Here is a 7,345-nt window from a genome sequence, read left to right on the forward strand (position 1 = left end):
ATATCAGAACCATTATCATCAGCGTCCTCATGCTCTTCAGTATCTAAAACAGAGCAGTCGCGCTTACGCTGATAAGTGGGCATTTTGGCTAAAATGTTTTGATAGAATTATCCATTACAGCCGTTAATTGTTGCATAGTAAGGAGTATTGGCGCGCTAGATGTACTAGGGGCCTCCTGAGTGGGCAAGACTGGTGTAGACGAAGGAGGGAATGATGCAGTACCATGCTTACTCCCCTCACTTGAGGAATCATCTTGGGCATCATTTTCAGTGTCACATAAATCACATCTATTTAAATGAGAAGGAACCTTGGCTTCCCCACATTCAGAACACAGTCTATCTGGTAGTTCAGACATGTTAAACAGGCATAAACTTGATAACAAAGTACAAAAAACGTTTTAAAATAAAACCGTTACTGTCACTTTAAATTTTAAACTGAACACACTTTATTACTGCAATTGCGAAAAAATATGAAGGAATTGTTCAAAATTCACCAAAATTTCACCACAGTGTCTTAAAGCCTTAAAAGTATTGCACACCAAATTTGGAAGCTTTAACCCTTAAAATAACGGAACCGGAGCCGTTTTTATCTTTAACCCCTTTACAGTCCCTGGTATCTGCTTTGCTGAGACCCAACCAAGCCCAAAGGGGAATACGATACCAAATGACGCCTTCAGAAAGTCTTTTTTATGTATCAGAGCTCCTCACACATGCGACTGCATGTCATGCTTCTCAAAAACAAGTGCGCAATACCGGCGCGAAAATGAGGCTCTGCCTATGATTAGGGAAAGCCCCTAGAGAATAAGGTGTCTAAAACAGTGCCTGCCGATATTATTTTACAAAAATACCCATATTAAATGATTCCTCAAGGCTAAATATGTTATATATGAATCGATTTAGCCCAGAAAATGTCTACAGTCTTAACAAGCCCTTGTGAAGCCCTTATTTACTCTGTAATAAAAATGGCTTACCGGATCCCATAGGGAAAATGACAGCTTCCAGCATTACATCGTCTTGTTAGAATGTGTCATACCTCAAGCAGCAAAAGTCTGCTCACTGTTCCCCCAACTGAAGTTAATTCCTCTCAACAGTCCTGTGTGGAACAGCCATCGATTTTAGTAACGGTTGCTAAAATCATTTTCCTCTTACAAACAGAAATCTTCATCTCTTTTCTGTTTCAGAGTAAATAGTACATACCAGCACTATTTTAAAATAACAAACTCTTGATTGAATAATAAAAACTACAGTTAAACACTAAAAAACTCTAAGCCATCTCCGTGGAGATGTTGCCTGTACAACGGCAAAGAGAATGACTGGGGTAGGCGGAGCCTAGGAGGGATCATGTGACCAGCTTTGCTGGGCTCTTTGCCATTTCCTGTTGGGGAAGAGAATATCCCACAAGTAAGGATGACGCCGTGGACCGGACACACCTATGTTGGAGAAACCTATGTAAGAGAAAACAAACGTCACTGACACGTGGTAATTTATGCTCCAGGAAGTGATGATGGAGAGATGATGATTGTGCATTGGCAATTCTGTTTGAGGATCTTGGACAACATCACAAAAGACATAAAAACAGAATTTATGCTTACCTGATAAATTTCTTTCTCTTGTGATGTATCGAGTCCACAGATTCATCCATACTTGTGGGATATTCTCCTTCCCTACAGGAAGTGGCAAAGAGAGCACCCACAGCAGCGCTGTCTATATAGCTCTTACCTTCACTCCGCCCCCCAGTCATTCGACCGAAGGCTAGGAAGAAAAAGGAGAAAATATAGGGTGCAGTGGTGACTGAAGTTTTTTTAATTAAAAATATACTACCTGTCTTAAACATACAGGGCGGGCCGTGGACTCAATACATCACAAGAGAAAGAAATTTATCAGGTAAGCATAAATTCTGTTTTCTCTTGTAAGATGTATCGAGTCCACGGATTCATCCATACTTGTGGGATACCAATACCAAAGCTTTAGGACACAGATGAAGGGAGGGACAAGACAGGTGCCCTAAATGGAAGGCACCACTGCTTGTAAAACCTTTCTCCCAAAAATAGCCTCCGAAGAAGCAAAAGTATCGAATTTGTAAAATTTGGAAAAAGTATGAAGCGACCAAGTCGCCGCCTTACAAATCTGTTCAACAGAAGCCTCATTTTTAAAAGCCCATGTGGAAGCCACTGCTTTAGTAGAATGAGCAGTAATTCTTTCAGGAGGCTGCTGGCCAGCAATCTCATAAGCCAAACGGATGATGCTTTTCAGCCAAAAGGAAAGAGAGGTAGCCGTAGCCTTTTGACCTCTCCGTTTACCAGAATAAACAACAAACAATGAAGATATTTGACGGAAATATTTAGTTGCTTGTAAGTAGAACTTTAAAGCACGAACCACATCAAGATTGTGCAACAGACGTTCCTTCTTTGATGAAGGATTAGGACACAGAGAAGGAACAACAATCTCCTGATTCCTAGGAAGAAACCCAGGTTTTGGTACGCAAAACCACCTTATCTGCATAGAAAACTAGGTAAGGTGAGTCACACTGTAAAGCAGATAACCCAGAAATTCTTCAAGCCGAAGAGATAGCTACTAAAAACAAATCTTTCCAAGATAGAAGCTTAATATCTATGGAATGCATAGGTTCAAACGGAACCCCTTGAAGAAAATTTAGGCTCCATGGTGGAGCAACAGGTTTAAATACAGGCTTGATCCTGACCAAGGCCTGACTAAATGCTTGAACATCTGGGACATCTGCCAGACGTTTGTGTAAAAGAATAGACAAAGCAGATATTTGTCCTTTTAAGGAACTAGCTGATAATTCCTTCTCCAATCCTTCTTGGAGAAAGGACAAAATTCTAGGAATCCTAATCTTACTCCATGAGTAACCCTTGGATTCACACCAACAAAGATATCTGCGCCAAATTTTATGATAGATTTTCCTGGTGACAGGCTTTCTAGCCTGAATCAGGGTATCAATGACCGACTCAGAGAAACCACGCCTTGATAGAATCAGGTGTTCAATCTCCAAGCAGTCAGACGCAGAGAAATTAGATTTGGATGCTTGAATTGACCTTGGATTAGAAGGTCCTGCCTGACATGTCCACCAGGTCTGCATACCAAGTCCTGCGAGGCAACGCAGGCGCTATCAGAATCACTGAAGCTCTCTCCTGCTTGATTCTGGCAACCAGACGTGGGAGGAGAGGAAATACATAGGCCAGATTGAAGGACCAGGGCACTGCTAGAGCATCTATCAGTACCGCCTAGGGATCCCGGGACCTGGACCCGTAACAAGGAAGTTTGGCGTTCTGTCGGGACACCATTAGATCTAATTCTGGTGTTCCCCATAGCTGAGTCAGCTGGGCAAATACTCCCACTCCCCCCGGATGAAAAGTCTAACGACTTAGGAAATCCGCCTCCCAGTTCTCTACCCCTGGGATATGGATTGCTGAGAGATGGCAAGAGTGATCCTCCTCCCATCAGATTATTTTGGTTACCTCCATCATCGCTAGAGAACTCCGTGTTCCTCCTTGATGATTGATATAGTCTACAGTCGTGATGTTGTCCGACTGAAATCTGATGAATTTGGCCGCAGCTAGCTGAGGCCATGCCTGAAGCGCATTGAAAATCGCTCTCAGTTCTAGAATGTTTATCGGGAGGAGAGATTCCTCCCGAGACCATAAGCCCTGTGCTTTCAGGGATTTCCAGACTGCACCCCAGCCTAGCAGATTGGCATCTGTCATTACTATGAGCCACTCTGGCCTGCAGAAACACATTCCCTGAGACAGGTGGTCCTGAGACAACCACCAGAGAAAAGAATCTCTGGTCTCCTGGTCCAGATGCAGTTGAGGAGATAAATCTGCATAATCCCCTTTCCACTGTTTGAGCATGCATAGTTGCAGTGGTCTGAGGTGTAGGCGGGCATAAGGAACTATGTCCATTGCCGCTACCATGAGTCCAATTACCTCCATACACTGAGCCACTGATGGCTGAGGAATGGAATGAAGAGCTCGGCAAGTGATTAAAAGTTTTGATTTTCTGACCTCCATCAGAAATATTTTCATTTCTACCGAGTCGATCAGAGTTCCTAGGAAGGAAACTCTTATGATAGGGAAGAGAGAACTCTTTTTTTATGTTCACCTTCCATCTGTGAGATCTCAGAAAAGCCAACACGATGTCCGTGTGAGACTTGGCTAGCTGAAAAGTCGACGCCTGAATTAAGATGTCGTCTAGATAAGGCGCCACTGCTATACCCTGTGGTCTTAGAATCGCCAAAAGGGACCCTAGCACCTTTGTGAAAATTCTGGGACCCGTGGCCAACCCGAAAGGAAGGGCCACAAACTGGTAATGCCTGTCCAGAAAGGCAAATCTGAGGAATTGATGATGATCTCTGTGAATAGGGATGTGAAATTACGCATCCTTTAAATCCACGGTAGTTGTTTAGAATTTTGAGATCTAAGATCGGTCTGAAAGTTCCCTCTTTTTTGGGAACCACAAAAAGGTTGGAGTAAAAACCTAGCCCTTGTTCTGCTCTTGGAACTGGGCGGATCACTCCCATGGTATGTTGGTCTTCTACACAGCGTAAGAACGCCTCTCTCGTTGTCTGGTTTGCAGACAATTGAGAAATGTGAAATCTCCCCCTTGGGGGGGGGGGGGTGAGTCTTTGAAGTCCAGAAGATATCCTTGGGACACAATTTCTAAAGCCCAGGAATCGTGAACATCTCTTGCCCAAGCCTGAGCGAAGAGAGAGTCTGCCCCCTACTAGATCCAGTCCCAGATCGGGGGCTACCCCTTCATGCTGTCTTAGAGGCAGCAGCAGGCTTCTTGGCGTGTTTACCTTTGTTCCAAGCCTGGTTAGGTCTCCAGACTGACTTGGATTGGACAGAATTCCCCTCTTGCTTTGCTGCAGGGGAAGCTGAAGCGGGACCTTTGAAGTTCTGAAAGGAACGAAAATTATTTTGTTTGGTCCTCATCTTATTTGTTTTATCCTGAGGGAGGGCATGGCCTTTCCCTCCAGTGATGTCTGAAATAATTTCTTTCAGTGTAGGCCCGAATAGGGTCTTTCTCTTGAAAGGGATGTTTAACAACTTAGATTTTGATGACACATCAGCAGACCAGGACTTAATCCATAAAGCGCTGCGTGCTAAAATGGAAAAACCTGAATTCTTTGCCGCTAATTTAGCCATTTGGAAAGCGGCATCTGTAATGAAAGAATTAGCAAACTTAATGGCCTTAATTATATCCATAATATCCTCTAATGGAGTCTCCACCTGGAAAACCTCTTCTAGAACCTCAAACCAGAAAGCAGCTGCAGTAGTTACAGGAACAATGCATGCAATAGGTTGGAGAAGAAAACCTTGATGAACAAAAATTTTCTTTAGGAGACCCTCTAATTTTTTATCCATAGGATCTTTGAGAGCACAACTGTCTTCGATAGGTATAGTTGTACACTTAGCAAGAGTAGAAATAGCTCCCTCCACCCTAGGAACAGTCTGCCACAAGTCCTGTATGTTGTCAGATATGGGAAACATTTTCTTAAAAACAGGAGGGGGAGCGAACGGAATACCTGGTCTATCCCGCTCCTTAGTAACAATAGTCACAATCCTCTTAGGGACTGGAAAAACATCAGTGTAAACAGGAACCTCTAAGTATCTGTCCATTTAAACAATTTCTCTTGGACCACTATAGGGTCACAATCATCTAGAGTAGCTAGATGATTTAAAGGCCGTCATATCAGAATCAAAAATCACTCCCTCAGATAACAAATCCCTTACCCCTACTTCAGAACATTGTGAGGGTATATTGGATACGGCTACTAAAGCGTCAGACGGCTCAGCATTTGTTCTTAACCCAGAGCTGTCATGCTTTCCTTGTAAACCAGGCAGTTTAGAGAAAACCTCTGTGAGGGTTGTATTCATAACTATGGCCATGTCTTGTAAAGTAAATGAATTTGACGCATTAGAGGTACTTGGTGTCACTTATGCGGGCGTTACTGGTTATGACACTTGGGGATAGCTAGATGCTAAACCCTCATTTCCTTCTAACCGAGAATCATCTATTGCAATATTTTTAAGTGCTAAAATATGCTCTTTATAATTTATAGACATATTAGTGCAAGTGGCACACATTCTATGGCTTCTAAACACATAGAACAAGGATTTTCCTTGGTGTCAGACATGTTAAACAGGCTAGTAATGAAACAAACAAGCTTGGAAAACACTTTAATCAAATAAAAATATAATTTATGTAAGAACTTACCTGATAAATTCATTTATTTCATATTAGCAAGAGTCCATGAGCTAGTGACGTATGGGATATACATTCCTACCAGGAGGGGCAAAGTTTCCCAAACCTCAAAATGCCTATAAATACACCCCTCACCACACCCACAAATCAGTTTAACGCATAGCCAAGAAGTGGGGTGATAAGAAAAAAGTGTGAAAGCATAAAAAAAATAAGGAATTGGAATAATTGTGCTTTATACAAAAAAATCATAACCACCACAAAAAAGGGTGGGCCTCATGGACTCTTGCTAATATGAAAGAAATTAATTTATCAGGTAAGTTCTTACATAAATTATGTTTTCTTTCATGTAATTAGCAAGAGTCCATGAGATAGTGACGTATGGGATAATGAATACCCAAGATGTGGATCTTCCACGCAAGAGTCACTAGAGAGGGAGGGATAAAATAAAGACAGCCAATTCCGCTGAAAATAATCCACACCCAAAATAAAGTTTAAATCTTATAATGAAAAAAACTGAAATTATAAGCAGAAGAATCAAACTGAAACAGCTGCCTGAAGTACTTTTCTACCAAAAACTGCTTCAGAAGAAGAAAACACATCAAAATGGTAGAATTTAGTAAAAGTATGCAAAGAAGACCAAGTTGCTGCTTTGCAAATCTGATCAACCGAAGCTTCATCCCTAAACGCCCAGGAAGTAGAAACTGACCTAGTAGAATGAGCTGTAATCCTTTGAGGCGGAGTTTTACCCGACTCGACATAAGCATGATGAATCAAAGACTTTAACCAAGACGCCAAAGAAATGGCAGAGGCCTTCTGACCTTTCCTAGAACCGGAAAAGAAAACAAATAGACTAGAAGTCTTTCGGAAATTTTTAGTAGCTTCAACATAATATTTCAAAGCTCTAACTACATCCAAAGAATGCAACTATCTTTCCTTAGAATTCTTAGGATTAGGACACAATGAAGGAACCACAATTTCTCTACTAATGTTGATAGAATTCACAACCTTAGGTAAAAATTTAAAAGAAGTTCCCAACACCGCCTTATCCTGATGAAAAATCAGAAAAGGAGACTCACAAGAAAGAGCAGATAATTCAAAAACTCTTCAAGCAGAAGAGA

The sequence above is a fragment of the Bombina bombina genome, chromosome 1 (assembly GCF_027579735.1).
Source record: "Bombina bombina isolate aBomBom1 chromosome 1, aBomBom1.pri, whole genome shotgun sequence".
In the NCBI taxonomy this organism is placed as follows: Eukaryota; Metazoa; Chordata; class Amphibia; order Anura; family Bombinatoridae; genus Bombina; species Bombina bombina.